General features: G+C 36.4%; 2 long non-coding RNA genes across 2 annotated transcripts; both read right to left on the minus strand.

Annotated features, from left to right (window-relative positions):
• Positions 1-164: 164 nt before the first annotated feature.
• Positions 165-1,504, minus strand: LOC145061350 (uncharacterized). Its single transcript, XR_013687184.1, has 3 exons — positions 1,332-1,504; positions 898-966; positions 165-275 (listed from the first exon to the last, which is right to left on the minus strand). It is a non-coding gene; the product is annotated as an uncharacterized LOC145061350 (long non-coding RNA).
• A 3,483-nt stretch (positions 1,505-4,987) lies between these two features.
• Positions 4,988-6,415, minus strand: LOC145061062 (uncharacterized). Its single transcript, XR_013687098.1, has 3 exons — positions 6,238-6,415; positions 5,801-5,869; positions 4,988-5,178 (listed from the first exon to the last, which is right to left on the minus strand). It is a non-coding gene; the product is annotated as an uncharacterized LOC145061062 (long non-coding RNA).
• Between the last annotated feature and the right edge of the window lie 6,707 nt (positions 6,416-13,122).

A 13,122-nucleotide genomic window follows, 5' to 3' on the forward strand; every position in this document is an offset into this window, starting at 1 on the left:
TCCCCATTTTCACGGCCAGGAAAGACCGATTTTGTTTATGCTTTATAAAAATCAGAGTACTTCATTTTATAAAAATGTTGCGGAATTTGTTCCCAGAAAAACATGGTAAATACGTTATTAAAACATTTTCGATGAAACGTATTTATTTCATTTTAAAACGTTTGGGATGTCATCGTTAATACAGAAACATAAGCATAAACAGAACTTACAATTATTTACACTAGTGATCTACATCTCTTTAAATCTCTCAGTGTATTGTGACTTCATATCAACACCTGTGATAAAAATAAACTGAGTGGGTCAGGTTGGGAAACCTGGTGAGCACATAGGGTTTTCAACCCACAATAATATAATTATTATTTTTAAACATCAAACAATCAACCCAATTACCCATTCCCGTTATCCTCACATTACGTCCCTAAAACATCTAACACAAGGGACCTAGTCAAAGGACTATCATTGGGATGGAGTATATCTGGTGAGCACACAGTTCACACAGTTCGAATAAACACACAGTTCGAATAAACACACAGTTCGGTTAAACACAAAGTTCGAATAAACACCTACAGGTTGCGAGCCTGTTAGTGTTCCACTGGACTGTCTAGAATAGTCCGTGGTCGTCATCTATACTCCGCTAGATGACTAGATCATCAAGAACATCTATAACGAGGCATCTCATTATTTCATTTTATCACACAGCAACTAATACATCTACCCATGTTTTACCCAACACATTTTGTAGATATAAAATACATATACAGTTTAAATCATTGAAAACATGTATAAAACGTTCATCCAGCATAGATAGCAGGTATACAGATAATATACACACACAACACGTAATTTATATAAAATACTTCATATCTATGTGTAAGCTGAAAGTAACTATGCACTCACCTGAGAAGGTGGTGACTCGGTACTCGGACAACGCTTCGTTTACTTTAAAATAATTTCCTTTGACGAAACCTAGTATTATCACCACTAGATTTTAGTCTAATATTACCGTGACTAATTATTAGTCTTATTATTATTATTATTATTATTATTATTATTATATAAGCGTTTAAACAATACTTTCCAACTACTATGTACAGACAGGGGCCAGACATAAAACACCGGAGGGCAGGACCATTTTGGCGTATAGCACTTCTGAAATCCAACAACCCTATGCGGCCCTTTAAACCAGATTCCCCGTACCGCGAGTAGTTAAAAGATATTATAACGACACTTATATAAGTCATAATAATAGCCCAAATATTTATTATAAATTTATAATAACAATACTAATTTTAAATATAAACTATATTTAAAATAGGGTAAACATAACTTACTTTCAAGGGGATTTTAGCTAGGAGTCGGGCTCTGCAGGGGCAGAACTTCGTCGCTGAATCTTTCTAAGGAAGATTCGTGCAGCGCTTCAGCGCTCACCTTACTATACTAAAACTACAGAAAGAGAAGTCGAATCACGAGGGACCGAAATGCTCGGGGGATAAGGAGAGAAAGACTCTTGAATCAAGAGAATGGTGCAAGAAATATGAGAGCCCAAGGCTCTTATTTATACTAATTGAATTTTCAAAAACTACCCTCCATAATTACTTAATGACCTTTTAGTTATATAAACAACTAAACACCCCTCTATAATACTATTTTAAATGGATTTAATGATCTTTGTACTAAACTAATGTCGAAAGAACTCAACATTAGTTTTATAATAACCGCATCGTCGATACCTTTCTAATGATATATACATATGTATATATATGTGTACGTATACATGATTTATACTTTATTTTAATACGTAAATATACTACTATAATTTGTAACTCGCTCATACGAACTCCGTTTTTGACGTTATTTATATCCACGCGTAGGTGGAGACATACTCTACAACTTTCGTTTAGACTCCGTTGGTTAATTTTGACTTTATTTTTAAAGTTATATTTTTAACAGGCCAGGACAGGATTGGTCCGTTAAAATCTCATAACTTCTTTATTCGATGTCCATTTTCGTCTGTATTTTTATCGTTACGCTACTAATAACGAGATCTTCGATTCTTGTTTAGGTTGTGTCGGCTAAAAATCAATCGATCTAAAATTCGAATTTCGGGTTGTACACCGCTAATCCGAAACTTCGAAAAATCATAACTTCTTCATACGAAGTCATATTTGGGCGTTCTTTTTATCGATGTTCTTAGTTTAACATATTCTACGACTTTTGTTTAGAGCGCTAAGGCTAAATCTCTATATATCATAAATTTACTATTTACGCTTCCCGGCGCCGTGCCGGTTCCGACGCGAAACTTCGACGGGTCATAACTTCTTCGTTATAACTCGGATTTCAACGTTCTTTATATGTACGGAAACCTTGTGACATATTCTACAAATTGGTTAAGATTATTTATTCTAAATAATCTTTTTGTCAAAAAGTCGTTTTCGACCCCTATTGCCTCTAAATTGACTAGCCCGGATCTGCGGGCGTTACAATTATCTCCCCCTTAGGATGATTACGTCCCGGAATCATCAACGAAACAGGGCTCGTATAATGACTCCATACGTCATCTTTTCATCCTAGTTAATAATTATAACTTCTATATTCCTTCAAGTCTATCTCTTAGACTCATTGACTATAAGCAGTACTCGATCGTGCACCTGCTCTCTACCTCGGGCTAGACTTCAAATTATGACCTATCATCATGTGATGCACATTTAGACTTAGGTCTCTTAGAGTTAAATTCTAAAATAGACTATGCCTTCCTTCATGTTCTAATGTGATATAATCACACTTTAACATGTAGCGTTTCTGGCTACCAACTTCTTTAACAACGAACGCGATACTTCTATTGATTGCTTTGATTTCAATCGTTTGGTTTAAGTCGGACGCTACATCAAACTTGGTTCTCTGAACCATGCAACATACTCATCGTAGTCAGACTCAATTCGGTATGACCACTAGGGTCGGAAATCAACAATCTTTTTAGTCATTATCGAAACGATGGTAATGACATACTTGAAAAAAAAAAAACAGAATCAGTTACTAGCTTCTTGGTAACCTTGTGACTTTCCCTGATCCAAGTGTGAGTCCTGTGCTTCCGGTAGTATAGGCCTCTACTACCATTCACACCTACTCATACTCGTCCCAAGTATTGTCCCGCAGTCTCTCCAAGTCACCATACACGAAAAAAAACAACTTAACACATCAGATAACAAAACAAAGGTTTCATATTATTTCTTGAAACGATTACATAGGTGTTCAAGTTCACCCTAGACTATGCCTCTAACAGGCTACATCATATGATTCTATGGCTACATTATAACTCGATCCTTGGATGTCAAGCCGTCATTCCTGAATCCTCGCATTGTCATCTGCTTCGTCTAGGATCATATGGAATGCTCTTGCCTTCGGTTTTGGCGGAATGTTTGGTTTTTCCGCCTCTTTCTTTTTCGGGCAATCCTTAGCAACATGCCCTTCTTCACGGCATTCATAACACACCCTTTTGCACTCGTTGGCGTAATGTCCGGTCTTCCCACACTTGTAGCAAGTCACTTCTTCGCTACATTTCCCAAAGTGATTCTTTTTGCACTTCTCGCACCATTTCACTTTGTTTCCTCCTCCGCTAGACTCCTTTGAACCAGACTTGATCTTCTTATTGGGCCTCGTAGATTCCTCAAACTTCCTCTTTTCGCCAACCTCAATCTTGTTGGCAGCTCTTCCCTTAATCATATCTTCCACAGACTTGGCAGCCCAGATAGCTGCCTCCAGAGTAGGAGCCTGACGCACTGGCACCGCGTACTCCCATGGAAGTCCCTTTGCGTACTTGTCAATTTTCGTCAGCTCATCCGGAACAAGACGCAAGGCGAACTCCATCTTTTCTGTGAAGTTGTTCGTGTATTCATCGATTGACATGCTTCCCTTCTTCAGGGTTAGAAACTGGTTCTCTAGCTCAAGCAGGTTTTGAGCTGAGCAGTACTTTCGTTTGAATTGCACCAAAAATTCTGCCCATGTCAGTTGCAGGGGCTCATTAGGGCTCAGAGTCTTCCCCAAGGTATTCCACCAACGTACAACACTTCCTCGAAACTGACGCACTGCAAATGTGGTCTGTAGCTTCCCTCTGCAACCGCATGTCATGAAGGCTAACGCCATCTCCGAGATCCAATCCATGACCCCGATCGGATCCTCCTTTCCAGTGAAAGTCGATGGCTTGCAAGTCAGAAAATCCTTGTACTTGCATCCATTCCTCTCGACTTTGTCATCTTGGTTGTTTTGTCGAACTATTGGTGGGTTGACTTGACCAACAGTCCCACTGTAGTTTCCTTCCTCAGTCTGCCCTTCGTTCAACTCGGGCTGTTCGATCTGAATAGTGGCTTCCTCACGATTTTGCTGGAGCAAACGTCTAGTTTCCTCCATTTGACGATCCAACATTGCCTGGATCATCGCTTGCACTCCGGCCATCGTTATTGGTCCGGCAGCGGCTTCCACAACTGGTATTTGCTCGATCACGGGGGGTTGGTGTCCGTTCCCATTTGCATTCACGTTTCCACTACGGGTTCTTGCCATCTTGATCTATACACCGAATAAGGTGAATCCAGATCTTTACATAGGATTGACGGTTAAATCATCCTTATCACTCCGAAACGTTTATATGCTAGTTCTAATATCGTAGTCGTACGTTTAGAATCCTAAACACATAAGGTTTCCAGATCCGGTCGGCAACAGACCATAGATCCGAACAACTAACAGCATATCAGGCACAAGTATTTAGCACATAAAAGCATTTTAGGCACAATTCCTAAAATAAGCTAGTGCTCACACCTCACAATCATCGCTTAGCATTCTAAGTTTAAGTCTAGAAATAAATCCATATTCCTAGTTCGCTTAAACTAATGCTCTGATACCAACTGTGACATCCCCATTTTCACGGCCAGAAAAGACCGATTTTGTTTATGCTTTATAAAAATCAGAGTACTTCATTTTATAAAAATGTTGCGGAATTTGTTCCCAGAAAAACATGGTAAATACGTTATTAAAACATTTTCGATGAAACGTATTTATTTCATTTTAAAACGTTTGGGATGTCATCGTTAATACAGAAACATAAGCATAAACAGAACTTACAATTATTTACACTAGTGATCTACATCTCTTTAAATCTCTCAGTGTATTGTGACTTCATATCAACACCTGTGATAAAAATAAACTGAGTGGGTCAGGTTGGGAAACCTGGTGAGCACATAGGGTTTTCAACCCACAATAATATAATTATTATTTTTAAACATCAAACAATCAACCCAATTACCCATTCCCGTTATCCTCACATTACGTCCCTAAAACATCTAACACAAGGGACCTAGTCAAAGGACTATCATTGGGATGGAGTATATCTGGTGAGCACACAGTTCACACAGTTCGAATAAACACACAGTTCGAATAAACACACAATTCGGTTAAACACAAAGTTCGAATAAACACCTACAGGTTGCGAGCCTGTTAGTGTTCCACTGGACTGTCTAGAATAGTCCGTGGTCGTCATCTATACTCCGCTAGATGACTAGATCATCAAGAACATCTATAACGAGGCATCTCATTATTTCATTTTATCACACAGCAACTAATACATCTACCCATGTTTTACCCAACACATTTTGTAGATATAAAATACATATACAGTTTAAATCATTGAAAACATGTATAAAACGTTCATCCAGCATAGATAGCAGGTATACAGATAATATACACACACAACACGTAATTTATATAAAATACTTCATATCTATGTGTAAGCTGAAAGTAACTATGCACTCACCTGAGAAGGTGGTGACTCGGTACTCGGACAACGCTTCGTTTACTTTAAAATAATTTCCTTTGACGAAACCTAGTATTATCACCACTAGATTTTAGTCTAATATTACCGTGACTAATTATTAGTCTTATTATTATTATTATTATTATTATTATTATTATTATATAAGCGTTTAAACAATACTTTCCAACTACTATGTACAGACAGGGGCCAGACATAAAACACCGGAGGGCAGGACCATTTTGGCGTATAGCACTTCTGAAATCCAACAACCCTATGCGGCCCTTTAAACCAGATTCCCCGTACCGCGAGTAGTTAAAAGATATTATAACGACACTTATATAAGTCATAATAATAGCCCAAATATTTATTATAAATTTATAATAACAATACTAATTTTAAATATAAACTATATTTAAAATAGGGTAAACATAACTTACTTTCAAGGGGATTTTAGCTAGGAGTCGGGCTCTGCAGGGGCAGAACTTCGTCGCTGAATCTTTCTAAGGAAGATTCGTGCAGCGCTTCAGCGCTCACCTTACTATACTAAAACTACAGAAAGAGAAGTCGAATCACGAGGGACCGAAATGCTCGGGGGATAAGGAGAGAAAGACTCTTGAATCAAGAGAATGGTGCAAGAAATATGAGAGCCCAATGCTCTTATTTATACTAATTGAATTTTCAAAAACTACCCTCCATAATTACTTAATGACCTTTTAGTTATATAAACAACTAAACACCCCTCTATAATACTATTTTAAATGGATTTAATGATCTTTGTACTAAACTAATGTCGAAAGAACTCAACATTAGTTTTATAATAACCGCATCGTCGATACCTTTCTAATGATATATACATATGTATATATATGTGTACGTATACATGATTTATACTTTATTTTAATACGTAAATATACTACTATAATTTGTAACTCGCTCATACGAACTCCGTTTTTGACGTTATTTATATCCACGCGTAGGTGGAGACATACTCTACAACTTTCGTTTAGACTCCGTTGGTTAATTTTGACTTTATTTTTAAAGTTATATTTTTAATAGGCCAGGACAGGATTGGTCCGTTAAAATCTCATAACTTCTTTATTCGATGTCCATTTTCGTCTGTATTTTTATCGTTACGCTACTAATAACGAGATCTTCGATTCTTGTTTAGGTTGTGTCGGCTAAAAATCAATCGATCTAAAATTCGAATTTCGGGCTGTACACCGCTAATCCGAAACTTCGAAAAATCATAACTTCTTCATACGAAGTCAGATTTGGGCGTTCTTTTTATCGATGTTCTTAGTTTAACATATTCTACGACTTTTGTTTAGAGCGCTAAGGCTAAATCTCTATATATCATAAATTTACTATTTACGCTTCCCGGCGTCGTGCCGGTTCCGACGCGAAACTTCGACGGCTCATAACTTCTTCGTTATAACTCGGATTTCAACGTTCTTTATATGTACGGAAACCTTGTGACATATTCTACAAATTGGTTAAGATTATTTATTCTAAATAATCTTTTTGTCAAAAAGTCGTTTTCGACCCCTATTGCCTCTAAATTGACTAGCCCGGATCTGCGGGCGTTACAATATATATATATATATATATATATATATATATATATATATATATATATATATATATATATATATGAATTTTGATCATTTCTAGCCATTTTCTCAATTCTCAAACCCAAGAACTTCAGTTTTCTCTCAAGTATCATCGGATCTTCGTCCCTGATCTTCAAAACTCATAAGTTTATTGTCCTACCTAGTTGATATCTTACATGAACTAGTGATCTTACATGATTTAATCTGTGAAATCATTCCATTTTGTAGATCTTCAAGTTTCACCAAGAACACACACTAGTGTTCTTGGCTAAAAACGACCATTCAAGCTCCTAGATCGTAAGTACTCTTGTTCTAACTCGTTGTACACTAGGTTTAACATGTTTAGACCCTAGAATCATCAAGAATCAATGGTTGAATGAGATTTTATGGCCAAGGATCTCCCAAGGTCGTAAACTCCCTATAAGGGTGCAATGATGCCCTTTCCTCCTTCCAATTAACTAGAACTTAGCATAGAACCAACCACCATTGAACTAGGGACTTCAAGAAATGATACGGTACTTCCTACCATGAGTTTACGGCCGTAAACTCATGGGGAAGTGGTCCCCAGGCCTTAAACACAAGATAGGGTCATTCTTAGACCTTAAACTCACCTAGCCTCTTACTTAAGCCTTGGAACACTTAACCATTTAAGAAACCTTGCCTTTAAACCTCAAATGGAGACCCATTAGAGAGCTTACGGCCAGGAGTAAACTCCCCTGGGCCGTAAACTCCAATAAGTATGGTCTATGGACCATAAACTCAAATACGAAGCCTTATACTCCTTTGTTGCAACCCAATAGCCTCTTAACACTTTGACCAAAGTGTTTTCCACGCATTAGGATGTTTATACTTGTCTATTAGTGTTATAATCACTAATTGTATATACACATATGTCTTTATATGTTATTAGGATCATTGTGTGTGTTTAAGTCTTCACTTGACACCAAGCACTTGTCCGACACTTCCATACGATCCACTCACTGCAAGTAAGTTCATACCCCTAAATTAACCTTTTCAATGTTTTTAAATGTTTATAAATGCTTTTATGGGGGGATACAAGTTGAATCATTCTAGTTAGTACATCAATCACATGTGATTAATAATTAGCATACAAATGGATTTACTACACTTTTAGCTGTTTTACCAATCATATTACTTCAAATGACTTTCTCAACCGTTTTTTACATGTTAAAACTCTTTATCAAACTGTCTTACATACTGTATGTTTCCTTTCAAACTTTGTTACCATTGTGTTTCAAACAAAGGTTTTCTTATACTTAAATTTATTCTTATCAATCAAACTGCTTTCAAATCATTTTACAAACTGACATCAAGTCATCATTTCTTAGTTATTAAACTTTTCAAAGGTTTTACAAAACTTCTTTTATATTTTTATATTGTCAAATGCATGCCTATATATGTATAGTTATATAAGTAATGTTTAAAGGACTTAGGACGGCTAGCTTGCTTTATTTCCTTTTCCTCGTTGGGATGTGGCCTTAGGGCATCGGTTATTCGTCCGAATGTCGTCTAAATATTATTTATATATCATGTATACATATATATAGACATAAAAGTTCCATCAGTTAGTTCAGTACCTTTGGGTAGCAAAGGCATACTTCGGTTATATACATACATTACTAGTAGTTATAATAGGTATAGTTAGGAGATACTACTTACTATTCCAAGTACAAGGAATCACACAAGAGTCAGTTCATTCATGAGTCTATAGTAATAAATTACATATGAAGAGATACAATACTAATACATTACATACTATATGAAGAGAATACTATAACAGAGAATACTATAACAGAGAATACTATACAGAGAATACTATAACAGAGGATACTATTCAGAGAATACTATACATAGAATACTATTACTATAACAAGTATACTATAACAAGGTTCAGAGATAACATAATGTGAGATACTACTTCATGACACATCGACCATTTCGTTATGTCACGTTTTGTAACCAGAATCTCCTGGAGGGAGAGCGCGAGTTTGCGTATAGATCTATACTGGATTGACTATCCTACACCTTTGTTGTTCGCTACAGTGGGACTTGCAAGTCCACGGGTGTCAAATGTCATTTCTTCCGACGTCTGTCATCGTCGTGCTATAGTCAGATTAGCATGGTAACAATCATATCACATTTTACCTTAAATTAAACCATTGGTTTTAAGGTAGCTATGACTTCAGTAATTAATACAAATAATACTGTAGTACACATATACATTTTCCCATTATATTCAAATTGTGATCTTCTCACATAAAGGGTAATATAAAACTATATTTTGGTAATGATAGTCATACTTGGGAAAAGCTTTCATTTTTACAAAGAGACAAACACACAAAACAGTCGAGTCTTGGTAGAAGACTACTTTTTATACTAGTAGAAAATATAGATTTTTTTCTAGGAGTTTTCAAACATATACAAAACTTTACATTGTTAAAATACAAACTTATCCTTCAAACATTTACAAGTCTTTTCTTCACAAGTTTTACTAATCAATGACATTAAATACTTATGAATTCACCAGCTTTATTGCTGATACTCGTTTTCAAAATAACTTGTATTCTCAGGTCACCAATAGACAGGTACGACGACCAGGTGTTGTGAAGATGGAGCAGTCAAGACTCGTCTTTTATTTTGATTATTCATTATGTTGTCATATTCTATGAAAGAATACACTTGTATTTAAGAATTATACTATTAATGCAATGGATGATGTTGTTGCTTGTTTACTACTTTGCATTGTTGTGATACTTTACATGACGTCCTCCGCCCCAGAACGTTTCCGTCGTTCTTGGTTTTGGGGTGTGACAATCAATACCTCGTCAGTGTTCATGGATCTTATGAACCATGTCTCCAAACCATACTTGGACTAATTCGTGATTGTATTCATAAATGCCATATTGATATACTTACGAACCAAGAAAGAACACGGACAACACTCACAACTAATCCCAGAACTACTACGGGAAAAGAAACCATATGCCAAATTCTCTAAATGAGAATTATGGACACGAGAAGTACACTTTCTCGAACATGTGCTCAACAATAAGGAAATGTATGCCAATCCCTAAAAAAAGAAAAAAAGAATTGGGAAACAACAATATACCAACAAACGTGTGCTAATTCTTAGGCCTTGCTGGCTACTATCATACAATCATAGAAAACATCCCCTAGATAGCCAAAACCCTAACCGCATTGACACAAAAAGACATAAAGTTTAACTGGAAAGATAAACAAGATTTTGTGTTTCATAGGTTGAAACAGGGGCTGTGTAATGCACCAATCATATTTCCTCTTTAAGGAACAGAGGACTTCGTCCTATAATACAACACATCACATCAAGGATTGGAGTACGTCTTAATGCAATGAGAAAAGGGTCATTACTTATTTTTCTCGGTAACTCAAAGTGCACAAAAAAAACTACACTACCCATGACCTAGAGTTGGGAGCTATAGTCTTTTCCTTGAAGATTTTAAGACACAACATATACGATATGAAGTGTACGATATTTATTGATCATAAAAGCCTCCAAGCACATCTTTGATCAAGAGAACTCAACATGAGACAACGAAGAAATGTAGAGTTGCTAAATAATTACAAATGTAAAATTTATTATCATCCTAGCAAGGCAAGCATTGTAGCAAACGTCTTCAGCATAAAAGAGCTCATAAAACCTTGCCGATTATGGGCACCGATAATGATCATCAAATCAAACATCTCCACTCAAATCCGAGATGCACAGCTTGAAGCTCAAAAATAAGAACACATCATAAATAAATCCTTGAGAAGAATAGACATGAAATTTGAGCTTAGGGATGATGGAACATGAAACAACATCAAGCAAACTTGGACAACAATGTTTAGTGACATCAAAAGCTTAGTCTTGGATGAATCTCAAAACTCAAGGTATTTTGTCAATCCAGGCTCTAGCAAAATGTATCCAGATTTGAAGAAACAATATTTGTGGCCTAACATGATAGCTGAGATTTCCACTTATGTGGGAAAATGCCTGACGTGTTCTATATTTAAGACAAAATAACAAAAGCCCTCGGGATTACTACAACAACCAGAAATACCCGAGTAGGAGTGGGAAAAAATATCAATGGACTTCATAACGAAACTGCCTAAGACATCTAGTGGTTACGAAACTATTTGGGTAATTATCCACAGATTGACCAAGTCCGCCCACTTCCTGCAAATCAAAGAAACGAAAAACATGGAAAAAATTACTCTGACTTATCTGAAAGAAATTATCAAACTACACAGGGTACCTGTATTTATAATATCTAATAAAGATAGTAGATTTACCCCGATATTTTGGCAATCATTAAAAATGTCCTTGGGAACGTGACTAGATATGAGGACCAGATATCATCTACAATTTGATGGTCAAAGTGAAAGGGCTATCCAAACACTAGAAGACATGCTATGCGTCTTGTGTGATAGATTTCAGAAATGTACAGGATATTCATTTACCTTTCATTGAGTTTCCCTACAACAATGGTCATCACACTAGCATTAAAGTTACGTTGTTTGAGGCCCTTATAAACATAAACGTCGATCGCCGATATGTTTGGCTAATGTGATAACCCAAAACTTTCCATCCTATTCAACCATCCACTTCAATTTGAGTCAAAACTATTTCTGCTAACTTTCAAACTTTTTGGAAGTTGTTTGAGTGTTTTAAAGTTAGTACATCAAGAGATATCAGGAGAGAGGATACCCTAGGGTTTATTACCTAGCAAAACATACCCAAAACTACAAGAGTTTTGAGTTTACGGTCCAAAATGGTATTAGGACCGTAAACCCAAAAGACTATATAAGTGAGACTTAGAAATTTTAATCACTTTTTCACAATTCCAAAGACTAAAGCCATTTCTCTCTCAAGTATCATCTCGTTTTTCTTCAAGATCTTCAACTAGTAAGTGTTTCTAGCCCTTTTATGATTAGATCAAGTGTTAAACATCAAGAAATCATCAAAATACCCCAAGAACAAGGTGTTCACGGCCCAAGATTTTCTTGGACCGTGACACTAAAAGTGGGGCTTAAATGTGCCATTTGTCCCTTTAGACCTTGGAAACAAGCATAGAAACAACCCTTAACATGTTTAAACCTTAAGAGCATCAAGAAAACACCCAAATATCACAAGGATAAGGCGTTTACGGTCCAAGGATCCCCTTGGACCGTAAACACTAAAAAGGGTGCTTAAAGTGTGCCAAAGTGCCCCTAAACTCTTGCCAAACCTTAGAAGAAAACATAGAACTTTCCTTTGATGTGTTTAGCACATGAAAACCACAAAAATGTCCCATATATATGTGTTTACGGTTTGGGGAGCTCCCAAAACCGTAAACACCTCTTAGGCATATTTTGATGCCCCAAACTCATTCCTTAAGCTTAGAAACTAGCCTAGACCTTTACCTAGAAGTGTTTAGGACTTGAAAACTTCATTTGACCATAAACCATATGGGTTTACTACCGTAAACCCAAGGACATATGGTCCAAAAATCGTAAACCCTTTAAAGGGGTGATATGTTGCCCTAATCACTTCCTAAGGCTAAGACTTGAAGTTAGGATGCTTCAAAAGGACTTCTAGGACTTCAAATCACAAAATGGTCAAAGTACCATGAGTTTAAGGCCTTAAACTCATGGGTTTACAACCGTAAACTCAAGTGGAGTTGGTAAAAAAAC

The sequence above is a fragment of the Lactuca serriola genome, chromosome 7, assembly GCF_051521515.1.
Source record: "Lactuca serriola cultivar US96UC23 chromosome 7, Lser_US96UC23_V15, whole genome shotgun sequence".
NCBI classification, from domain to species: Eukaryota; Viridiplantae; Streptophyta; class Magnoliopsida; order Asterales; family Asteraceae; genus Lactuca; species Lactuca serriola.